Below are 27,440 nucleotides of genomic sequence, written 5' to 3' on the forward strand. Positions count from 1 at the left end.
CGTATTATAAAAACGTAAATGTATGACTTTGATGGAAGGTATAGTCACATTGACACTCATACCACATCTTCTTATAGCTATGTGTAGGGTACTATGGATAAGGCCTTCAAACATCAACTTAAACTACCGGTTAACCGGTTAATCGGTCGAACGATTATCCGAGTAACCGGTTAGGCAAAAGTGTAAGATTTGACTTAAATATTATTTAAGTAAAATATCTATTCCATTTTATAGCTTAACTTAGTAAAATTTAACACATCCAGGGACTTAATAAGGGACTTTCTCCTTTGAATTTTCCTCGGACTTCAGCATTCATGAATATAATGTATACTGATGGACTTTAAAAAGGCAAAACACATTTGTTATGTGTTTTTTTTTTTTTTTTTTTTTTTTTTTTTAACAAATCATGATTAATCCTGATGTTTAACTACATTCATACTTACCCTACTTCTTTATGTTTAGACAAATTCAATACCTGACTTAACTGAGGTTATTGAAAATACTGGAATATTGAAGTCAAAGGAATTTTTTAAAGCCAAAATTGAAAACCCAGTAATGATTTTTTTAAGGTTTGTATTTTGTGTAACAGTTCTTTCAATCCATACCACACTTAAGTCTGGAAAAAAATGTTGCATCTCCATATTTCCGCGACTGACCAATGGAAATCTGCATCAGGCTATAAGAATATTGCAGACAGGAATATGTGAATGTGGTATTCCTTGACAATTTCACATTAGAAACTCGTCTTACTATCCTTACAACAACGGTACAGGCACAATGAGAAAGGCGGGTTTCGTTGATGACCACACGTGATCAGATCAGATTTCATAATCAAGTTTGTTAATTTCAATCGAAATTGCTGTTTAGACCTTCAGTCACCTGTTCAGAAAATATACTACTTTGTTCATAAACCTCAAAATGAACTCTTGAAAATATGAATGATCTCATCATCGCCAAGCTACCGATCAAAAATGAAGTAAGTATTAAGTAGGAAAAGTGTGACGGCATTGTTTGGACGACCAGATGGACGGACAAGGTGAATGCAACATGGGAGGAGAGGTAGAATTCATAATATTTCATTATCTTTCATAACTTTTGGAAAAAGCATTTTCCACTGAAACTACTGAGCCAAGTTTATTATAGATAGAGAAAATTGTAAGTAGCAACAATGTTCAGTAAAGTAAGATCTACAAACACATCACCATCACGAAAACACAATTTTGTCATGAATCCATCTGTCCTTAGTTTAATATGCACATAGACCACGGGGAGCGATACAGGCTCTAAAACCGACCGTGCGAGGGCTGTATATCCAGTCAAGGTCGTTAAAAACTTTGATTTGTTATTAAGAGCCCCTAGTTTTATGATATATGTGGTGTACAAGAAAACTCAAAATCCCAGCGGCTGCTTATAGTTCTAGTGAGAACTATTTCCCCCAGTTTTTACATTAAATAAATTTCCATGATGCAGTTGATCGTCATTTATATAGACTTTATGTCTATTATTTCAATTTATAGTATTAATGATTACATTTGAACTAACAAAACTATTATAAAATGTTTCAATTTCACAACTTCACATAAGTTCATTTTTAATTGACATAAAGTCTAGATTAACAATTAACAATACTCATGATTATATTTTACAAATTTCAAAATGGCAAATACAGTTATATACTGGTATGACTGTACATTATTTAGAAAATCAAACTTACAAACACATAATTTGATTTCAATATTAACTCGTAAATTCACTGCTTTAAAAATAACCCAAATACGCCAATGATAATCTGTAAACCGAGATTCAGCGCACAGAATATATAGGAAACACTCAACTTCATCGTACTCATTGTGATTTTACTGACATCATCATGGCGTGCTCCATAAATTGTTATTGACAGGAAAGTACAAACAGCTGAAATTAAGATAAATAGAAATGATAATGACTATAAATTATGCGAAACGGAGAAGTTAAACAAAGTTTGTTTAAAGGTCCTCACATACGGCGATGGAGTGGCAAATTGTATACAATATCGTTTGTGAGTCTACTCTTGCCCAAATATGTTTTGACCGTTTTTCTAAATTTTATAACATGTAGGGAATAGTTGAAGGTAGCCCTTTATCGAATGCAAAAATTGTCTGAACTATAAAAGAAACCATGGTTATACGACGACTTGATATCAGTTTCTTTGCATAACATTACTCTATTTGTCCGCGATTCCCCCAATTAGCCATCTAGTATATAAAAGTAACCATCGAGTCACTTAGGTGATTTCTGCTTTGATAATTCGGAATCATAGTACATTTACTGAAATTGAAAACAATCTATGGGTCAATCTAAAATGTCGCACTTTAACTTATTTTTTCTTCCACTTCCGTTGTTAAAACCTAAAATTCAATATTCATTTTGCTACCATAAAACCATAAAAGGATTATAAGGTTTCATATATGGAAATTTTTTCTTAAAAAGAAGCATTTTGTATAAAAACTTTATTACGATTTTATTTGTAATATTAAAAATAAAAAAATAGCCGCCAATGTCATTTTGAAGATTTTCTGTTATGTTGGTCTGGAGACGTCAAAACTATCGAGGCACGTGTGCCTTTTAATAACTTTTAAAATACTGGCAAAAAATTGATCTGCACAAACAAAGTCCATGATGTTTATAATTCATTATCTATCATAAGAAAATAGCCTTTAACATGTTTAAGGGTCTTATTTATAATACAATTTCCTTTCACCTTATTAATTAACTCGGTTAAAAATTCTATGATTAAAATATTTTCAAATTTTGTAATGTTAATATGCAATGCTCTTCAGCTTCGTACTTTATTTGGCCTTTTTAACTTTTTTTGATCCGAGCGTCACTGATAAGTCTTTTGATAATCATAGGTCTGTTTTATGTTCCTTTGGAATTTCAACCAAAGATGGAGAACTGGATCTTCCATCACTGCATTGGATACCTAAACTACATAAGTGTCCCTACAACCAACGGTATATTGCTGGGTCTTCCAAGTGCTCCACGAAACCACTTTCAAAATGATTAACATCTATTTTATCAACAATCAAAAACGGGCTTCGAAGTTATTGTGAAACTGCCTATTCTAGAGGTTGCGTGAATCAGATGTGGATACTTAAGAATTCCAAAGATCTTTTAGAGTACATACAATCTAACTCTCTTTCATCTTGTAATAGTATTAACACATTTGACTTTTCTACACTTTACACAAGTATTCCACATTCCAAACTAAAAGACAAATTGAAAAAGTTGGTATTACTTTGTTTCATAAAAAAGAATGGCCAACGTAGATACAAGTATCTTGTATTAGGAAGGGATAACTCCTACTTTGATTCATACAAAAAATTCTCTGAAACTGACATTATCAAGATGCTTGATTTCTTGATTGACAACATATTTGCTACGTTCGGATGACGTGTTTTTCAACCAACTGTCGGCATTCCAATGGGAACAACTTGTGCCCCTCTTCTTGCCGACTTGTTTCTTTGTTATTATGAGGCTGACTTCATACAGGAACTTCTTAACTCTACTTTACGCTGTATAGATGATGTTCTTTCACTAAATAATTCAAAATTTGCATCTATCCCATCGAACTAGAGATAAAGGATACTACAGATACAGTTAAGTCGGCCTCATATCTTGACTAACATCTAGAAATTGACAATGAGTGTCGGTTGAAAACAAAACTTTACGACATAAGAGATGATTTCAGCTTTCCAATTGTGAACTTTCTATTACTAAGTAGCAACAGTCCAGCAGCACCTGCATACGGGGTATATATCTCCTAATTGATACGATATTCCCGAGCTTGCATTTCCTATCATGATTTTCTTGAAAGAGGGTTGCTGCTCACAAGGAAACATTTAAACCAAAAGTTCCAAATGGTGAAGTTGAAATCATCCCTCTGCAAATTATACGGACGTCATCACGAGTTGGTTGACCGTTATGGAATAACCGTTTCACAAATGATATCGGATATGTTCCTTACGTCGTCACCAAAATCCCCTCCCCTTTGATGAATGTGACCTAACGAATTAGACTATTTACCGGATTTGTTATTACATAAGCAACACGACGGGTGCCACATGTGAAGCAGGATCTGCTTACCCTTCCGGAGCACCTAAGATCACCCCTAGTTTTTGGTAGGGTTCGTGTTGCTTATTCTTTAGTTTTATATGTTGTGTCATCTGTACTATTGTTTGTCTGTTTGTCTTTTTCATTTTTAGCCATGGCGGTGTCAGTTTATTTTCGATTTATGAGTTTGACTGTCCCTCTGGTATCTTTCGTCCCTCTTTGTAGGCGCGTCTGGTGTAAATACAAAATTTAATCCTTGTATCTATGATGAGTTTATTTACCAACCAATACACACTATTTTATATTTTTAAGATTAATTGGTCTAGAGTTGTGCATTGGTCAGAATTTATATACATAAACCTTTGCTCGGAAAAATGGATCTATCGGTTATGTAGTACATTGCTTCGCAAAAGATCATTTAAGTTGAATTCTTGAAAATATTGTGCAATGGATCTTTTATGTGTAAAATATGTGCAATCATCGAAATATTAGCACCGAATAATTAAATGCTCTTACTTACTTACGTTGAAAAACCCTTACAACATAAGCATTCTAATAAATCTTCAATGTTGTTGTTTTAGTGGTTACTTGAACACCTATCAATGTAATCGAAACCGTAACAAAAACAATTATTATTTATTTTTTAACACCTTATGATTAGCTTTGAATTTAAATGTTGAATGTGTTACACTGTTACCAGCCATGGCTGAAAGGAATTTAGATTTTAAGTACGACACACAAAGGCGACTTAAAAGTATTTAGGATAATTACAAAACAGTTCAAGAACAAGAAAATAACCAAAAACAAAACACTGCCGATTAATACTAATATCCTTACCGATAAATCCGGTTAGAAAAGTAGATAAAACATAATCTGGATCTTCCTTGTATACTGTTTTGTAGATGGTGTAAAATATGGCAAGAAAAAGCAAAATTTCTATAATTAAAAAAGCTCGTGTTGCTCCAATAAAATCTACAAGAAAAAAACACTTAATGAAATATGAACAAATGAAGTGCACGTAGATACTATTCGATAGATAAACGGATAAAGTAATGAATTGATTGTCAAACAACGTTAGTAATTTGAATATAGTTTGGAATATGTCGTACTTTTTAGTTCAGTTCTAAACATGGATACTATTTTCCCATTAGACGTTAAACGACCAAATATAATTAATCCTTCTGTTGGTCAGGAACTACGCGCTCTGCATCAACATGTCTCTGGTCTTTTATTAGAAAATGAAAGTTGTTAAGTAATGTAAGGAGAGTCCGTGACGGAGATCAAGATTTTATTTGCACAAAAAACTATCTCACCTTTATAACCAATAACATCGTCAATCTTCCCACAGCACGTAGATGTCTCGTTCGTGTAGCAGACATTCCAAAGTCCTTGGTAGCCAATTTCACCAGACAACCATTGATCCGCAACCGAACACCCGATGAGAATAAAGAATGATAACAGTTGTAATATTATATGTACGATTTTTTCAACGTCTAATTTAGCAGTGTTTCTGATGAGTTGTTTCAATATATCACTTAGTTTCCAATCACAACAAGAAGGCGTAGAGCTCATTGTTAATATGTATTCTTTACATGTTTGAGATAACTTCCGTGTTCTTTAACTGAGAATTTGAGTTATTTTTAGAAATTGATTAAAAATACCCGTTATTTATATCGGAAAAAATGTAATGGTGTTCTATGTCTTAATATAGTTCATATATAGGGATTTCCGTCATCATTCTTATCATTCTTACCATATTGTAGATTCCTAGATTTATTTATCTTGTGTTTTTCTCTTTAATTTAGTTATAAGTATGAAATTTCACGTCAATTCTATTTATTTCAGTACAATTGAGTTCATATAGTGAGTATTTTCTTCAATCCTTCTGACAATTTACATTGTGGCCTTTTAAAAAATCTTCACATTAAAATTTGAGCGTCACTGATGAGTCTTTTGTAATGACCATTTGACTTCTATATATTTGCAGAAAATAATTCTTAAAAATTCATTTTTATAAATTAATAATTTTTTCCTTCATGTATGTTAATATATGATATATACGAACTCTGACTATTAATTTCATAATTTTTGGTCAATAATTAAAAAAAAATCCCATTAGGTCTCTATGTTAATTTAATTTTTTTGAAGTGTTGATTACCTGATGGAGAAAGTATAAGTAGTGAAACAGCCTTCCAATAAAAACAAAAACAACATACATGTGCTTTTAATGTTTGTTTGTTTGTACCATGTGACTATACCAATTTGAATATTAAAGGACACCAATGAAAATGATCATCACTTTATAGTTTTGATTATTGATTTTATATCATTATACAAGTTAACTTACTATACATATAAGCTTTTCATGCTTTTAGCATGGGGAGTTGTATAACAATACAAAGAGGCTCTGAAAAGTTAATTAAAAAAAACACAGACTAAAGTTAATATACATTCAGTTATTTATTAATGTGCAAAATGCACATCTTGGAAGCAAACAATTTAGGAAAATAAGAAAAAAGTTTTTATAGTTGGTAAATTCTGTCATAACTCATGTCCACTAACATAACAATATGAAAGTAACGTTAACATTTAAAACAATATTCATTTTCATATCCTTTGTCTATAAAGTACTATTTTATGATAGTTTATACTATATCTAATATTTTTTTAAACAGAAAATGGAAATTGCAGTTTCCTATCATATATATATAACAATTATTACAATAACATGACATGAAATCTAAGTTTGTTTGATGGTCAGTAGAGGTCATCTTAATATGTAAATATACAAGATCACATGGTACAAATAAACAAACATTAAAAGCACATGTATTTTGTTTTTGTTTTGGTTGGAAGGCCGTTACACTATTTATACGTACTCCATCAGGTAATCAACGCTTCAAAAAATAAAATTAACATAGAGCCCTAATAGGAAACATTTTTAATTATTGACCAAAAATTATGTAATTGATAGTCAGAGTTCGTATATATCATATATTAACATACATCGAGGAAAAAATTATTAATTTATAAAAATGAATTTTTAAGATTTATTTTCTGCAAATAAATAGAAGTCAAATGGACAATAGACGAAAGCGCATCTGGCACAAATACAAAATAACATTCGTGATATCCATGATGAGTTTATTTTCCCGTTTTTAGCAAAGCACAAAATGGAATGGAAAGATCATTATTATTATCAGAGAAATTGGACATATTAACTCAGTGACATCTTCCATAACAAAAAAAATGAAACAATGAATCGTTCTGAGATAATTCTGTATTATCTACTAGTATCATTAAGAAACACAAATTGGTTCGTTTTGTTTGTAAATTTACATTTCATTGGATTACTATAGGTAATTCTACTATAAAGATCTTCAGGAATAAAATAAAATTAACGGTACCAATTTTTCATGCACCAGATGCGCATTTCGACAATACATGTCTCTTCAGTGATGCTCGTGGCCAAAATATTTGCAATCCAAAGTATATATAAAAGATGAAGAGCTATAATCCAAAAGATCCAAAAGTTGTAAGGCCTCTACTAAGCTATTTTTGTTTTTCATTCTATCAACCGTTTAATATTTTAGCTTTTACGACTTTTGGTCACAAGCGTAACTGATGAAATTAATCACAGAAACCCGCGCTGTGTCCTTGTTAAAAATAATATGATCTTTATTCTCATAAACCATTTTGTAAACCGTACGTAACAACGGTACAAAGATTTAGCGATGAAAACAAAATAATTGACCATATACACAAACATCACTTATTGTACACAAATATATTCCAAGGTAATATAAAGGTTTTATTACTGCCTAGAGGACAAATGATTTTTTAATAAGCGTATTAAATTACATAGTTTTTTTTCTAATTTAAACTTTTTGTTTGTATAACTCATTACTTTGGTCTTTGCTACACATTATAAGGGTTTCCTGTCAATTTTAAATGTTTTCTTGTCCAAAATATATGCCCAATACAATTATTATTACATTTCAAACATATTCTATTTTCCAATTCTATATCATTCCACGTACGGTTCTGTTCCTATAGGTAGTCTATTGTTTTTCTTCTGTCGTATGTTTTGGAGTAAAGTATTTCGTCCATTTTCACTGAACTAGTTAGTATTTTTGTTAAGGAGCCAGCTGAGGCCCGCTTCCTTATGCCGAATTTTCTTGCTGTGCTGAAAAAAGTCATGTCCAATATGCAATGATTTTTATTGTGATCTCTAGTTGAGTAAGAAAATCATATTAGTTTGATGTGGATGATTTCAACTTGAGTAACAATTTGCAAATTAGTAATTGTATTCTTTCCATACATTGCATATTTTTATAAAAGCCCCATTTACCTGAGCAATACAAAATAATTGGCTTTACCAATTTGTTTAACATTTCTGCTTGTCATTTATTTGATGAACTATGAATGCGACCTCTAAAACGAAACGTTTGTTTTCTTATGTATCTACCCCATCTAATTAAACATCATGGGAGTCGAATGTATATTACGCTCTAAAATAATGTATGATATGTGTATTGTGCACTCAGAAAGCAAAATAAATTGTCGTAAATACACTGACGACATCGACCAAAAGACAAGCTACAGTACTAAAAATCAAAACAGAAAAACAATAAAACGAGCAACACGAACGCCATTGAACTCCGGTTGAGATTTCAATTACTCCGGAATGGTAAGCAAATCCTACTCCACATGTGGCATTCGTCTGAGTGTATTTAGGAAACATATCATCAATGTGGTCGTTATAAATCATGAAAGATGGGTGAGGGAAAGCATATTTAAATAAATGTATGTTCTATTTTATATATTATCATTGTGCGTATGTGCTGTAGGACTTGTGAAACTTAGTTCTGTTTATGTTATGAAAGAAAATAGTTGGCAATAAGTGATTAGATTTCAAATTTCAGGATGGTGAATATGGTTGAAATGGATTTTTATTGACAATGATTGATTTATATAACATTTTAACATGATATGAAATTACAAGTTAGAATATTTTGTTTTCATTGATTAACATTTTAATTAACATCACTACATTCATCCTAATACATGACAATAATAATCAGTAAATTGAGATTCTGTGCGCATTAAATGCAGGAAAGATTAAGTTTCATAGTAGTTATACTGATATAATACTGTCATGATCCATAGATGGTTATATACTAAAAAGTATATGGACAACAAAACTACTCTACAAAATTAATTCTTAAAACGTAACAATAGCTCTCTATCAAGTGGAACATGTAAATAAGAAATAGTTGAATTTTATTTGGTTATTTGTTTTAGGTATTTTTGTCATATAGCTCTTCAACGGTTTCGGTACTTATACATCCTCGGATTTCAAATGTTTGGCTTGAGCGTTCCTGATAGAGATAAATCCTGAAAAGCTCTTCGGACGCATGTAATTATTGAACGTGTTGTTTTCAATTTTTTCATCAATGTAAGTTGCATAATTATTGTCGACTTCCAGCCAAACTACCCGTCCACATGAAGTACAATTTAGGAGTTAACTGGATTCCATTATAATAATACTTTATTCCGAAAGCAATACAGCTTAAATGATACATATACACAATTTTACACCAATATAAGAATTTGACAAGAGATATATAATATATATAATTATAAAGGTGTGCATGAAAGAACATGTGATACATACTACTAATACGAAATACAAGCTGAGAATGATATAATAATTAAATAAAGTGAGAACAAATATACTATTTACTTCAATTAAATTCTAAGTTTTTCTGTTGATTTTAAAAAGATACTCAAGTTATTTAATTCTTTAATATTTCTGACAGATAACAACTGGATAAGTTTGTATGTAGAAGGATTTCTTCAATAATACTTTTTAGTATACTTTTCTCAAATTTGACTATATTTTTTTACATTCAAGTATAAAATGGTATTCATCTTCAATAGAACTCGTATTACAATTTGTACATAGTCTATTTTTTTATCAACATTATAATATCTGCTTGTTTCTATGCTTAATATATGGGCTGATATACTATATTTACAAATGTATGGTTTGTATATATGATTTACAGGTCTATCTAAATAAAATTGCAATGCATGTGTACTATACATGTATCTATACAAGTGACATTTATAAGAATTCTCAAAAACAGTTACTTCAGTAATGAATACACCAAGCATTCTTATTTTTCATTGTGATAGAAAAATATCTTTACAAACTACACTTTGGTTTAACCAAACATAATTAAATCCATATCTTAACAAAATATCTCTAAATTTACAACATCAGTTTTGTTTATCTTTCTTTTTAATACAACTTCTGTCATACATCTTATCATAGCAATTCTTTAATATATGTATTTTATTAAATATACTAAACACAGCCTTCTTACCCTGTTCGAATAGTTTTTTTGAGTATTTGCAAAATTACCAATATAATAAAACAGAATTCCCAAATACACGAACTCGTAACATTTATCAATAGCCTTTCCATTTATACACAATTGCTCTTCTGGTCTAATTTTCCCTCTGTTTCTAAAAACTACGATTTTGTTTTTTGACAAATTTATGTACAAATCATACTTATTTGAATAAACATTTACATCATCGTTCATCTTTTGTAGATCAGTAAAACTTTCATTAGATAAAACCATATCGTCAGCGTACATTAACAAGTACAGATTTAACATTTTAAGTTCATATGATTTACAATTTTGTGTAATAAGAATTAAGATTGTCCTTCTTATTCAGGGTTGGGAAAATATTCAAAACAATTGTCAACCTTCAGTTTTTAGTTTTGATATAGAATACGATTGTCAGTGATAAGTTTTCAGATTTAAAGACGCAGATTTAAGCAAGTAAATGTCTTCTTACAGCCTTCACTGATGTTTAACACTCAAACCATAGGGAATTCTATAAAATACTCCAACATGACAAAATTCAAACTGTCTTCGTACATTTATTATTGTTGTGAAGTAAGGAGACCAGGTATGAGTATTGACACCAAAGTCAAGTAAATAATTTGAGAATGAATACTTATAATGTAATTTGATTCTTTTATTCACAATGTATATTGTTGATGTCTCTGATTCTGACAAATGCATATTTACTCAATATATATTTTTACATTGTAATGTTTATTGTTGTAATTACCAATTATGTAAATCAATTGTAACTGATGTTTTGCCCTTTATGGGTCCTGTAATTTTGTAAATATTATTATTCCATTCTATTCTATAATTTGGTTACTTTCTAAGATTAGGAAAAAATGTTGTTAGAACATGAGGCTGAAATATTGATAATTAGAGTGTATTAAAAACAAACCTTAATATTCGCTTTGCTGTGAATATATTAGAGAGAAATTGATTCTACATACATAATTATGTATAACTCTAAATTGGTTAATTTAAATACACATGGCAGTGATCATTTCTCAATCAGTAAAGGACCTTCCTGATTTTTTAAACAATTCTCATATCTGTTGTTATAGAGTTTCAGGTCTTAATTAGTAAGAACGATGAAAAAACGGTAAATAAATTCAAAGCGTTCTGGGATTTGATGTACAGATCTGAAATGCAATATTTTGGATTTGTACAGATCTGAAATGCAATACTTTGGATTTGTAAAGATCTGAAATGCAATACTTTGGATTTGTAAAGATCTGAAAGGCAATACTTTGGATTTGTAAAGATCTGAAAGGCAATACTTTGGATTTGTACAGATCTGAAAGGCAATACTTTGGATTTGTACAGATCTGAAAGGCAATACTTTGGATTTGTAAAGATCTGAAAGGCAATACTTTGGATTTGTACAGATCTGAAAGGCAATACTTTGGATTTGTACAGATCTGAAAGGCAATACTTTGGATTTGTACAGATCTGAAAGGCAATACTTTGGATTTGTACAGATCTGAAAGGCAATATTTTGGATTTATACAGATCTGAAAGACAATACTTTGGATTTGTACAGATCTGAAAGGCAATACTTTGGATTTCAACAAGAGAAGATGTATCGGGTACGGAAAACAATCGTGTCATTGCAACTTGTCGACTGATAATCAGTAAACGGTTGTTGTAATGGTTCTGTCAAGTGAAAAGGGTAACGGTTAACTCGGGCATAAGAATCATATGTTTAAATTGCGCCCGGTTACCTTACAAAACGATAGGCCCAAACCTTTGACTCTTATTGATTTATAAATATACAATCGAATGAAATAATGGATATTAATAGAAAATAGAGTAGGAGAAATTAAAAAAACTATAATAATTAATATTATCAAGAGCCTTTTTCAGTTTGAATAAGGTTAAGGGACAATGTACGTTTTAATTGTAGCTCACCTTTAATGTTTGCTTAATTTGTATTTGTAAAAATGGAAACACATCTACAACCGTTCATAATTTTATATCAAATATTCTAACATGACGTCCTTCAAACGCTTTGAGTACACACCCGTGGTAAAATATGAATATATTGGTTGGGCTGTTCTGATTGTACTCCCACGTCATATGATTGTTTATGGATGGAGTACACGACGTCATAGAATGATAACGTAATAGTTTAAGCATTTTTCGGGAAAATACACGCTTCTGATACCGAAAATCATCACCAGAATGAAACGTAAACAAACAATACTAAAATGTGGTATAAGCCCTTTTTTATATACATAGAAGATATATAAGTAAATTATCATTAAAATTCATCCAAATCTATCTAAATATATTATTGTAAATAGTTTGAGCATGTCACTAAATCTGTTTGCTCCGTTCTTTACCGCCAATCTTAAAGTGGGTTACTTTATGGGAACGGCAAATATTTGCCTCCATCTAGTGCGCTTTGAACCAAAACAATTGCTATATTTGTCTTATCAGAATCGAAATAATTCATGGGGGCTTGAATATATCTAAATTTTACCACGGGTTGTCCCTTTATGCCGATATTTTACCCCTCGCTATCGCTCAGGGTAAAATATTTGTCATAAAGGGCCAATATAACGATATATTCAAGCCCCCATGAATTATTTCTTAAATATAATTAACCAAACCAAAAATTGTGCATCGAGGACGACAACAATAAGCATTCAATTTCACTCGTTCTTTGTGAACATATCAAAAGTAGTTCTTTCAACTGACTCGTAGCGGTAGTCCAGTGCTTTTTATGACAAGAACATTATTAAGTTGTATTTAGGTACCAGTCTTGTATTACAACTCCAGTTTCCGGTGCATGTCAAAACATGGAGGGAAACAAAATAGTCCATTTTTTTCTGAATTTTTTTCTGGACTCAATTTTTTCTGTTTGATTATAGGTTTATACTGAATTGAAACATATATATAGATTTTTAAAAAATCTTGTATCTTTTTGGGGATATCAATCCAGGAAAGTGGAAGGATATCATGTTTACTGGAAGTGGTGCGGCCTAGTAAAAATAGCAAACAGAAAGTAGAAAAAAATGTTTTGACTTCAGGGTTACGTAACTTTTTATTCTTCGTGGCATGACTCACTTTTTTTCCGATTAAATCATAATTTCACATTAGTACATACATGATATGAACATGAATTTTTTTTTCTATGTAGCATTTTTTATTTTTTTATTTTCAAAGATCAGCTGTTTAGCATGTAAGCCTATGGAAAGGTGAATAATTTCACAGAATATTTTAAATATTTATAAGTCATTTTACTAGTCAGCTGATTTGATTTCCTCTTTTAAATCAATTTAATAATTATATAAAACGATTCTGTGATATACACATGCTAAACAGATAAACAAACATTTTAAAAATAAAGACAAAACTCAAGGGTGTAATTTAACAATCTAGACTGTGGTCTAATTGTTTCAGAGAGAATCTATGATAGAATTCACATAGTCTTCAAGACTATGGTCGAAGCTTAGCGCTTTCTTGAAACTTGAAATGGCATCTTTTCGTAGTACGGACAGCTGTTGTGCAATTCCTAAACACACGTAAGAACCAGCTCGATTTGAAGGATTTCCGATGTAGTAGCACTCTGCAACGGCAAGCTGTAAATCGGACAATGCTATCTTACATATAGAGTTGTCGAACACATGATAGCTACACAAAAACCGAAGGAAATGGCAATAAACAACTGGTGGTTTTTCGACTATTACGCCTTTTTTAAATAACAATTCACTTTTAAGTTCTTCTGGAATAAAGATGGCATCGTCAATAAAGTCCAAAGTATGCACGACATGTCTTCTGTAAATGTCAGCAATGTTGAGTAAATGATACTTATATGCCTCAAGTTCAATAGAACTAAAATGTCCACGACTTGCATTGTGAAAGAATATTTTGTCTGGGGTACATTTAGTTAACACATAGTCAATTACGTACAAGGCATTTTTATAATTCCTAAGATTATAGAAGTAAGATGCTAGATAAAGCCAACCTGTAACCGAGTCGTTCTTTGTACTAAGTAATATGTATGGCATTAACTGCTTATGTTGCTTGTATTGTTCCTTATTGCGACTTCCTACCAACGATTGAGACATTTGACGTTTTTCTAACACCTGATAAGTTTGCATTCCAACTGCTAAATTTAGCATCGTACTTCTAACAGACGACTGAAATGTGGAGCAAATTAATCTACATGCTTGAAAACACACTAAAGACACAATAGGAAATATGCGTTTTGATTTGAGACGAACAAGCATGGATAAAAATGGTTTTGTAATCCCAAGAAATGAAATATGTTTCAAAATGTTTACACTCTGAATCGATCGTATTGCTTTTATCATGTTATCTATAACTGGTGTGCTTGCCGAAATGTTTTGCAATGTGTGCGAGTATCGACTTTCCCTTTCAAATCTACGCATAGTTTCAGATTTTCCGAAATATTTGACAATGGTTCGGCCATACATTTCCGACAAACACTGTTTTAGACGACACCAGTCCGGTGAGATTGTTTTATCATCGAACAAATTATAGTCTTGAACAAAGTAGTGAGGAAGAAACTTATGTTCTAAGAAGTACATTAAGCGCTGAAGACATTTATTAAAACATGAAAAGAGATTCATCGGGTGCCATTCAGTGTTCGGAAGATCTTCAGACACCCATAGTACAACGGTTTTCAGATAATATGAGCATAATAACCTATCAGTATCTTCTTTTCTTGAATCACCTCCAATGACTTCTTTTAATAATATCTTGAGCAGTGCGTAGCAAAACAACTGTGTTTGGGTGAAGGAGTAGATGAGCTGTTTTTCAGCTACTGAAAATGACAATCTCCATTCAGTATCTTCAAAAGGAGACCCTTTACTGCCTACTGGTACAACAAGAACACCGTAGCTTGCAATTTTACTTACTAACTGGGATGACGGCCAAAGTCGTGGTCTAGTGATCCATTGTTTGGCCTGTTTAACCCATGTTTTACACCGGAAACAAATTGCATGATCTAATGTGTTCTTCAGGTCTGTCACGCAGGGTCCGTGAATCTTTGTTTGTGCACGATGGTTTGCCTTGAACCACTTCTTCAAAAGATCATTCGACATATATTGATCACTTCCAACATGAATACACCATTGGTATACTTGGTTGTCATTTATAAAACTGCATAATTTTAACTGACTAAATCCAGGTTTACTTTCATCTGTCTCCATTACAAACGTATTTGGTAACGATTTGTCGCAGCATTCACTTATATGCACATTTTTGTACAAACTCATTAAATCTAAATCACTTCCTTTTATATCAAGTCCTTCAGCCTTTGATCCACTACTAATAGTGGCATCGAAGCAGGATTCTGATGTACAATCTAAAGCAGAAAAATATGTTCGTCGTATTTTCACTAGATCTTCATCTCCAAGCTTGTCACATAGATACCCGTACAGTTGCAGTGACAAAAGACGCTCTGCTTCTTTGTCCATTTCTGTTAAAAGAAGGAATGATATCTTTATCATTTAAATTCATCCAAACCTATCTCAATACGTAATGGTAAATAGTTTAAGGATATCACTAATTCAGTTAGCGTTCGCTCGTGGTAAAATATTTAGCATAAAGGGCCAACCCGTTGTAAAATCAGTATAAATTCAAGCCCCAATGAATTATTTCTTAAACATACATACACAATTTCACACAAAAATATAACTAGTTATTGTACTTTCGACACTGCCACCGGTATTTGTGACATAAGGTCTCTGTGTAAAAGTGTGATCATATATGTCAGAATACTGACTCAAAACAGGGCTACTCATAATTCAACATTGTCATCACCAGAACAACAGAATAAAATAGAAGTAAACTGGAAAACACATTTTCACTTTTATTTATTTCTTGTGCTAAACTCATAATGACGAGTAAAGACCAGTAGTTTGTAGAACAAAATTGAACTAAAACCAACACATCGAAAATTCATATGATTGTTTTTACATTTTTTATTTATAAATGTTTAATAATCGACACTAATTCTTAAGTAGAATCTATTGACCGTTCCATAGGAACTCAATTCAATCTAATTTTTGGACTGTACCTTTTGCTCAATTTTTAGCTTTCTGTGTGACCGCAGTTTTATTTTTCATAATTTTTTTTAATTTTTTGACGTATTTTAAGATTTGTAACTGATTACACTGCATTGTGACATTTTTCTTGCGTGCAAATACATTACATGTTAGGAAGTATGCTCATCTCAACACCACTATTCATATAACTACTCGTCTTGAATTGTTTAAATAAAAACGAGTCCTTAACCAATCCAAATATCTCAATACAACTCCTAAGACACAATTCTCCTTTTCTTGTAATAACATAAATCTTCAGAGATGTTGAAATAAGAACGAGTCCTTAAGCAATCCAAACATCTCCATATTATCTCTAAGACACACTCTTCTATTTTTGTAACAGTATATATCTTCAGAGAATCAGTGACCTATCGTATCATTAAATACATATATAGTTTATTTTCATGTATTTAAATATTTGAAATAGTCGGTCAATATTACAATTAGTTTCGTTTTGAACCAAACTATGTAGGCAAGTATATATTCATTATTACTTCAATAGTAAAATCATACACGCATATATACGCATAGATATTGGTAAGAAATAATTGATTTGATGATGCAATTTCACCTGGTGTTTCGGTTTAGGTTTTATATTACCTAGGCATTGTCCTCATCAGGTACCCTAGCCTTACAGCAACATGATAAAAAAAAACGAAGGTGAAATTGCATCATCAAATCAATTATTTCTTACCAATATCTATGCGTATATATATCTATATCTATTCATTATTACTTCAATAGTAAAATCATACACGCATATATACGCATAGATATTGGTAAGAAATAATTGATTTGATGATGCAATTTCATCTGATGTTTCGGTTTAGGTTTTATATTACCTAGGAATTGTCCTCATCAGGTACCCTAGCCTTACAGCAACATGATAAAAATAAACGAAGGTGAAATTGCATCATCAAATCAATTATTTCTTACCAATATCTATGCGTATATATGCGTGTATGATTTTACTATTGAAGTAATAATAAATAGATACTTGCCTACATAGTTTGGTTCAAAACGAAACTAATTGTAATATTGACCGACTATTTCAAATATTTAAATACATGAAAATAAACTATATATGTATTTAATGATACGATAGGTCACTGATTCTCTGAAGATATATACTGTTACAAAAATAGAAAAGTGTGTCCTAGAGATAATATTGAGATGTTTGGATTGCTTAAGGACTCGTTCTTATTTTAACATCTCTGAAGATTTATGTTGTTACAAGAAAAGGAGAATTGTGTCTTAGGAGTTGTATTGAGATATTTGGATTGGTTAAGGACTCGTTTTGATTTAAACATTGTATGCACGAAGCCTCCGCTTCGCCCACGTAGTTCCTACCTTCGTATTGCCTTGCTTTACGCTTGGTGATCTCCGAATAATCTTAGTTTAACCCCTGAGATTAAAATTCATATCTATCAAATATACTATTTAAATGCATCAGTTCACTAAGTGACTGGGTTGAATTGCGCTTGAAGCACCTTATCAGCCTTTGTAATTAAACGAGAAAAATACTGGAGTTCCCAAAATTTGGTGAATCAGCTTTCTATTTCTTGTGTGTCATTCACTTAGATAATATCTAAGTACAATTTTCAAATGACCACCTTGCATAACAAAAACGACAAATTTATAGCTGTTTAGATAACAGTTAGTAAAAAACTGTCTGAAACAATAAAATGTTTCCAAGAGAGAGTTCAGTAAAAATAAGAATGCACGACCATCTAGCTAGCTTCCTGTGTATAATGTCTAACCAAGAATATGCCGTATTGCTAACAAACAAAGGGACAATTTTTGTTGTGAACTGTATTGAGAGTAAAATATCTATCGCAATTAATGTAGAGCTGATAATGGCTTTGATTTATTGATATTTTTCTCAAATCGATTCATACATTTTTACACAAATAATACATTGTATGTATGTATCAATCATCTAATCTTACAACTACAGGGCGGTTCTAACAGATATATTTGGGAATTCAATGTGTCGCCGAACATTAAAAACCAATAAGAATGCAGAGTGTCTGCGCATGACGGTTTCGATGTTATTCCGTTTCTTAATAATTATTTCATTCAGTACACTTTTGAAGCCGGAACTGTTAACTGCAACATATATGCATTCATTAATCTCTCCAATAGAGATTTAATATTTCGCATATTATGCATTAATCTCTCCAATAGGGATTAATTATCCAGTCAACTAAATTACATATTAATCTCTCTAATAGAGTTTAACTATTCTAACAAATACTGCAACACTTATCTCTCCAACAGAGACAGTGATCAGTAATACAGAATCCACTTATTCATTATATTGCCTGCTAACAGGTCAATTTGAACTTACTACTAAACGTAAACAGATTAACGTGAGAACCTTAAGATAATGTCTATGAAAAACAGACATATCAAGTCTCGTGATGAAATCACCCATTATTGCATACCAGAAACACAAGAACTTAAAAGAATATTTAACATCTTCTAAACTTAAAAAGAATGTAGTAGATTAAACTATATCACAATATTCGCAATTTAATATAAAGAAAACAGAAAGATGATTCACTGAGTGTCGTGCCCCAGAATTTCGTTTATTTTTATCATGTTGCTGTAAGGCTAGGGTACCTGATGAGGATAATGCCTAGGTAATATAAAACCTAAACCGAAACACCAGGTGAAATTGCATCATCAAATCAATTATTTCTTACCAATATCTATGCGTATATATGCGTGTATGATTTTACTATTGAAGTAATAATAAATAGATACTTACCTACATAGTTTGGTTCAAAACAAAACTAATTGTAATATTGACCGACTATTTCAAATATTTAAATACATGAAAATAAACTATATATGTATTTAATGATACGATAGGTCACTGATTCTCTGAAGATATATATTGTTACAAAAATAGAAAAGTGTGTTCTAGAGATAATATTGAGATGTTTGGATTGCTTAAGGACTCGTTCTTATTTCAACATCTCTGAAGATTTATGTTGTTACAAGAAAAGGAGAATTGTGTCTTAGGAGTTGTATTGAGATATTTGGATTGGCTAAGGACTCGTTTTTATTTAAACACCGTCTTTTGTATTTATTTTTAATGGAAACGTGTGTTCTTTCTTTTGATTTCCGTCGGCGTTGTAAATAATCCTTGCAACACTTTTAAAAAACAAGAATATATAAAGCATAGCTAGGAGATCACATAAGATGTCGAATATTTCCGTTTGAAGTCCTTTTATGGTAAACCAAAATTCAGATTTATAAAATATTCATTCGTTGCCAGTGCGACATGTAGTTATACCAAGGTTACTTGTGAATAGGAAAGAAATTTTACAAAAATACTATCATACAAAAGTAACGATACATAAGTATTCACACTAATTTATCTGAATGTGAACTACCGAATTAGACTATTTACCGGATCACATAAGCAACACGACGGGTGCCACATGTGGAGAAGGATCTGCTTACCTTTCCGGAGCACATGAGATCACCCCGAGTTTTTGGTGGGGTTCGTGTTGCTTATTCTTTAGTTTTCTATGTTTTGTCATGTGTACTATTGTTTGTCTGTTTGTCTTTTTCGTTTTTAGCCATGGCGTTGTCAGTTCATTTTCGATTTATGAGTTTGACTGTCCCTTTGGTATCTTTTGTCCCTCATTTATCACAATATGTTATAGATAGTTAAACTATTCAATGAAAAAAACATTCATTTGCAAAGCAAACGCATATGATGTAAAGAATCTGAAAAAAATTGTCCAAAGTCGGCAATATATATCCAAGATGCAAATTAAGTATTTAAATTTCTGCAAAGGCATTCAATATTTAAGGCAGACCATACTTTCAAAAGTTTCAAGTTTTAAGTTCGAATACATTTTTTAAAATTTTGTATGAAAATACGATTTTGGAAATAACCAAAGTTGAATAAAAAAAATCGCGCATTTGCCTTAAGAAATAACACTATTGGTCCGAGTACACATTTCCCTAGTCCCTGGACAGTGTGTTACTTGCTCAAATTTATTTCTTCACATTTTATGCCTCAAAAAGCAAGTAGGGGTGCAACTACACTGTAAAAAAAATATGGGTCATGAATTTGAAAGTCAAGTAGTGATTTGGTCCAGCTTAAAAAAGGTTACAAATTAGCATTTCGGAAGCTGTCAAAAGATTTCAAGACCACCTTAACATAAAATTGTCCATAGTTTGAGTAAGAGCTTATGAAGTTTAATAATTTTGATATAATTTGTCCAAAAAATAGTACAACACACTGTGAAAATATGATTCAGAAAGCGCAGGTGGGATTTTTTTAGTTTTCATTTAATGTCTAAAAGAAATGCACTACGAAATAACTGTGGTCTCGGACCTACTATTGTCAATATTTAACTTGGAACAATATATCCAAGTTCAAAATATGGAAAATACATTGCCTTGTATCATTTCTCTTGTGGACTAGTATAGTACAGACCTGAAAGAAATATTTATTCTATAAAATTTAACAAAGTAAAATTGACTGACCATTTATAGAAGAATCCTCCTTATATATGAGTTTTCCTGTGTGTTCTAATACATAATGTTTTTTTTCGAATTATGTTTTTCAATATATCTATATTATCCGGTTCTCCTTATCACTTCATGACCATTATAACAATCAATTTGTGTTTTAATCACGCATGGATATGATACATTCATCCTTTTCGAAAATGTTGGAAAACAATTTAATCCAAACAAGGAAGTTTTTCTTTGAATCAAAATTATTTGGGATTTCCTAAAAAAATTTAAAAAATCAAAGAAAGCTTCACAAGGAGTTTCCTTACCCATGGTGGGGCAAGATTGCTTTCCACGATTTTCGTAAATGACGTATAATATACATACAATTGAAACTTGTAAAATACTTTACATTATTTTTCAAGCGCTGAATAAAATACATATTTCTTGAGAAGAAAAATTTCGGAACACAATGAGTATCGATGCAGATATTCTACTTGCAATATTTATCAAAAGGTGAACGTTGCTATGTTTGTGTGATCATTTAAACCAAATCAACCACTTACTAAGAAAATTCTGATATGTATGAATAACTTAAAGGCATTAATGGGGAAGGATGCATTTTACAAATTTTGCAGCGACACCAATAAACATTCTAGGTATTTTATCCCATTTAAAGGGTAATGTCTTGTCTGAACTTTTAGCTCATAACCAGTTTTTTTAGAAGGTTTGATAGAACTTCATGCTTTGAAATTGTTATTACATCTCATGCAGTTTACCTACAGGGTGCCTTACATAAAGAAAACAAGAATGTGTCCCTAGTTCACGAATGCCACATCCTCACTATCGTTTTCTATGTTCAGTGGACCGTGAAACTGGGATAAAAACTCTAATTTGGCATTAAAATTAGAAAGATTATATCATAGGTAGGGAACATGTGTTCATGTTCTAAGTTTCAAGTTAATTGCACTTCAACTTCATCAAAAACTACCTTGACCAAAAACTTTAACCTGAAGCGGGACAGGCGAACGAACGGACGAACGAACGGACGGACAAACGGACGCACAGACCAGAAAACATTATGCCCTTAAATGGGGCATAAAAAAGCGAGAAAGGTTTACATTTTCTGCAAGGCATTTTTTTCCAGTAAACTGACGCATACTTCATACTCATACTCAGCAACTTCAGATACAACAAGCTGAATCTCTTTTGCCCTTAATGAAAGGCTCGTCGCATCCATACACTACAGAAGTTTAACAAACAATGATTACTTTTAAAATATAAACCGTTGACAAGTTCGACAATGTAATAGTATTCTCAAAATTATCTGTATCTATGAAATTATCCATCCGTTGATGTTTATATCAAATATCTTCTTATGTTTTTGTCTGAAACATTATTACTGTCATCTATATATTAAAATGTTGGTATTAAACTGTTACTTAACTTTTCTCTTATTTAAATTGATTAATTTGTATTGCTTTGAGAGAAAAAATGCATGAATTAATCTCATACAATAGATAGAAAATCTTACTGCAGAATGGTTGATATCGATAATAACAGAATAGTAATAATATTGTTTTATTTCTGTCACATTCAAAATGGTATGACTTATGCCATAGCTTTCCTTATTTATGATCTATGCAATACTATCCCCCTTATATTGCATATTAAAATTTCCTTGTAGATAATTTGTCAGATTAACAGGTGTTAACGGATCACCTATTTAAATGACTCTTTTTTTTTTCTTTTTTTTTATATCTTTTTTGGAAAATTGTACGAATCGTCTTTTATTATTTCCTGGAAAAGGTAAAAGGGTTAAGGGTAAATACAGAAAATATTGTGTAGGTTCATATCATTTCTGTAAAACAAACGCTAATAAATATCTGAGACGGAAATATTTTTCGGGTAACACTTGAATTATGTACAAACAACATAATTTCAATATTGTTTAACTAAGTATGTACACTTACTGATATGAATAATAACTGATAAAACTGGAAATTTTATTTTTGGGACAATTCTTTCGTTTGAAGAAATTGTGTTTTACCGTATATTTGTTTTCCTTACTTAATCATAACTCTGAAACTTATTCATCTAAAACTTGACATTACAGCAAGAATTTTGACCAGTTTCATTGTTTCCTTCCATAATGAATATTTTACTATACAGATATCGTAGTTTAATTTTGTTCTTACTTTGGAGCTGAAATAAAATTACAACAAATATACCGATCTTATCAATTGTTATGTATTGCTTAAAGATATTGAAAATATGACCTTAATTCATTTCGCTCATATGATCTAACATGGAGAGTTGGTGAAATCTCCGATGAAACTAATAGAAATGTTAATGGTTTAATCAGAAGATTCACAAGGATCAATATATGACTGAGTGATTGTTGGTTGCTAAACATCCAGTGGCAAATATTTCATGCATGTTCAGGACGATTGATCTATTTAACCTCAAAATCTAATTCAGTGTCATTCATTAGTGGTAAATTTTAGATACGCAATTGTAAACTTGACGTTTTTTTTTGGTTTTTTTTTTACATTATGAACATTATAAACAACTTATGAAATCAACAATGGATTTTATTTTTTTGAAGAACTTTGTAAATCTCATATTTACTTACAATATTTTACCACTCATTTGTGTAATAATAATTCAACTTAAATAAATCCCCTTAACCTTTTTAACATTTATATAATAATAGGTTAAATTTAACAAAATCTATTAAGGAAGTATGATATTGAAAACATAAATGGTAATATATCAATTGTTTAAACATTTAATTTTATATTACCTATTTTATATCATAATGTTACAATCGATATTATAACCCTTAATATATAATAATTCATTATTTTTAATAAAAAGAATGTGTCGATATAACTGTAACTGACATTGTAAATTTCTATATAAATCATAAATATACTATCTTGACTCAAACAGGTAGTTGAAGGAAGGAACCTCATTCAAAATGATCAGGAACAAAAGTCTGGTTGTTTGTTTTTGACTGACCAGGACGGACAGAAATGTCAATATAAAAAAATAATAATAAAAGAAATACATTTTAACAAAAAGAGGGAATACAAGGCATGCTAAAATCATATTGGATTTTAAGTGCCGGATATTTCTATTGTTGAAAAAAAATGAATTATCGCTTGCATTTAACTTTTAACGTTAACCGAGATGAAAGACGTTGAGAACAGAGTGGTCTACTATATCATAAGCTTTTCAACACTGAGGTTGTGAGATCGAAACCCGTATGTGGCACCAACCTTTAAAAGTTAGTGGACGTTGATTATTCCCTTTGGACATTCTGGCTTCCTTCAAAAATAGAAATTGACCACAAAATAGCACTAAATTGCTGGACGTATCTTTATAAACCATTTAATCAATCAATCAATCAATTAACAGAGATAAATTTATCGCTAAAAAGTAAAATCACAAAAAATACTGAACTCCGAGGAAAATTCAAAACTGAAAGTCCCAAATCAAATGTCAAGATCAGAAACTCAAACACATCAAACGAATGGATAGCAATTGCCATTTGGTACAGGCATTTTCTTATGTAGAAAATAGTGGATTAAACCTGGTTTCAAAGCTATATAAACCTCTCACTTGAATGATAGTCTCATCAAATTCCATTAGATTGACAACGATGTGTGAACAAAACCAACACAATAGGTAAAATGTCACAAATATAGGTACAACAGCAACACGAACCCCACCAATAACTAAGGGTGATATCAGGTGCTCCGGAATGGTAAGCAGATCCTGCTCTTCATGTGGCATCCGTCGTGTTGCTCCTGTTATTACAAAGCCGGTAATTTGTCTAATTCGGTAGATCACATTTTGTGAAAAGGGAACTGGATTTTAGTTACGACATTAAGAACATATCCGATATCATCTGTGAAACGAATTTTCCATAACGTCAGAATGAAAACGTCACACATGTAGAAATATAAAACAATTTTGTCGTTCAATGTACGAAAAAGAATATAGTCTATAGTTCTTTAAGGCATATTCTCTGCAGAATGTAAATTAGAAGTTTTACCTTTTCCTTTTTGCCGCTTGACTATATGAATATTGTGTATTTCTTCTAAAAAGAGCAACGTCATTATGTATCAATGAAACACAAAAGAACATATAGACAAAGAATTAGCAAATATGAAAGAAAAGGATACAAAACTTATAATAGAGCTATACCACAATTGCGGGATGTTTAAGTGTAGAACCACGTCTTATGTATCAAACAGTGAAATATTATTAATATCAAGAAAACATTTGTTATCTATTATTCGCACGAAAAGTCATAAGAAAATTATTTACCTTGTTCGTAATATGTGTATTTATTCAACGACCATGGGACTACTACTACAAGGATAATACTAGTAGTCTTTGCATCGTTTAGTACTCCCTGTGAAATCAGGAATATATGCAAGTCTAAATCTTTTAAACATGTCGTTGTGCCTACCTTACCGAAACTGGAGGAAATTTGGATAAACTTTCAATGCAAACATGGAAAATATTCAAAATTTGCCGGGAGTTATATAAAATTTATTTAGCACTATATAAAAAAAATTGCATGATTTTTACAAACATTTAAATTATTTCTTATGTAATACATAGTTGTTATCATTTCTTTTATGAAACCAGTATTAAAAAAAAAGGAACACTTTATGACGGACAATAAGATTTTCAAAATGCATGAGGCTTTCATACTTAGTGAAAATGATTGTCCTTATGACAAACCATATGGTATCATTGTGCACGTTACTATTTTGTAATCGTTTTGGAATTTGACAATCATTTTGAAACTTTGTCTTCATTTGGTCTCATGTAAAGTACATTTCTATACTGCCATTAATGATCATTATATACTCTTCAGGGACTATAAGTATACCACTTTTATGATATGACAACTTTGGCGTTAGTTATAATTGGAGTTTTACCATTTTTTGGGCTCGTGATACATTGTACATGACACCTTGTGAATACAACTTTTCTAAAATATTTGCCCAAAAGCTAGTCTATATTTGTCATCATGTATAAATAGACAATAACTGTTTAGTGTCTTTAAATATCCGCTGTATTTGTACGAGGCTAGGAAACAAGGTGTATGCGAGCTTTTAGCGAGCTACTACACCTGTTTTTACCCACACAAAAACTAACATATTTAGCATTTATTTTCGATTTGTAATCCCTTGAGGCCCGCGTAGTAATATCAAAATCACACATTACGCTGAAGACGGGTTCGCAAAAAAGAATCTCGAATGGTCAACAATAATACATCGCTCAAGGTGAATAATTATCTATTTTAACATAACAACTAATTTCAACAGTAAATACAAATAACAAGACATTGTCAAATTTGTAACAGAAGTGTACGAGTTGTCCTACGCTTCAGACTTGACATTTACTAAACATGCATGCTGAAATTGACATGGTTGATTTTGAAACACAATCATACACATTCATGTTTTGCAATCGACAATTGTCAATCTCATTAAAATCCGATGTTCTGATACGCGGCTACCCTCCACTATTAGTGTATTAGTGTAGGGTAGCGTATCAGAACATCGGATTTTAATGAGATTGGACAATTGTCATCGTCATTTCCCAATTTGGAATGCAACTGGAATACACATTCTGAGGTCACACAGGTTCAAACTATACTCAGTCCGGCAGTGGGCGGAGCTTTAACGCGATATCTGTATAGTATACAGATACACATAGCGATATCTGTAGGGCTGTATCTGTATAGTAGGATACCCAATTGCAGGATAAAAGACCATAACATACTGACTGTTCATTTTGACTGTGTTTTCGGCTTTTACGATAGTTAGCATATTGTAGCATAATGAACACCGTAAACAGTACTCCATCTGGGTCTGATATCCAAGCTGTCATACATAGCTTTAAAATGTACAAAACTAAATATAATTAGAGACCAACTGGTTTCCAAAATTAGTGAAATAGTTCCCTCTTTTTTAAATATGACTAATGAAGCAAGATTTAAATTTTTGTATACGTGTTGAGACTGATATAATTAGAATTATTGTTAAATTTATAAGCGACATGTACATTTCTAGAAATGCTTTATTAAGCACTAAATAAGTTTGTGGTACCACCTCCTCATATAATGTTTATGAAATTGGTATGATATATATATGTTTGTATGTTTGTGTATAACAAATTTGTATTGTCTTGGTATCAATCCTGTAATTTTGGATTTTAAACCAATAAAAAATACTTACTTACTTACTTACTTACTTACATAGTGAAATAGTGTGAAAATGACAAACTATATTACTATGTACATTTTTCTATTTCGCGATAGTTCTTTTATTTC

At 31.2% G+C, this 27,440-nt stretch overlaps 1 protein-coding gene and 1 long non-coding RNA gene across 2 annotated transcripts in view; one reads left to right on the top strand and one right to left on the bottom strand.

Annotated features, from left to right (window-relative positions):
• Positions 1 to 27,113, top strand: part of LOC143063012 (outer dynein arm-docking complex subunit 4-like) — a 180,194-nt gene extending 153,081 nt beyond the window's left edge. The window contains exon 12 of the transcript XR_012974920.1: positions 27,102 to 27,113. The gene's annotated coding sequence lies outside the window, so the exon portion shown is untranslated. The remainder of the gene's footprint in view (positions 1 to 27,101) is intronic.
• LOC143062135 (uncharacterized) lies at positions 1,761 to 5,704 on the bottom strand. Its single transcript, XR_012974570.1, has 3 exons — positions 5,406 to 5,704; positions 4,930 to 5,064; positions 1,761 to 1,914 (listed from the first exon to the last, which is right to left on the bottom strand). It is a non-coding gene; the product is annotated as an uncharacterized LOC143062135 (long non-coding RNA).
• Positions 27,114 to 27,440: the final 327 nt, after the last annotated feature.

The sequence above is a fragment of the Mytilus galloprovincialis genome, chromosome 2 (genome assembly GCF_965363235.1).
Source record: "Mytilus galloprovincialis chromosome 2, xbMytGall1.hap1.1, whole genome shotgun sequence".
Classification (NCBI taxonomy): domain Eukaryota; kingdom Metazoa; phylum Mollusca; class Bivalvia; order Mytilida; family Mytilidae; genus Mytilus; species Mytilus galloprovincialis.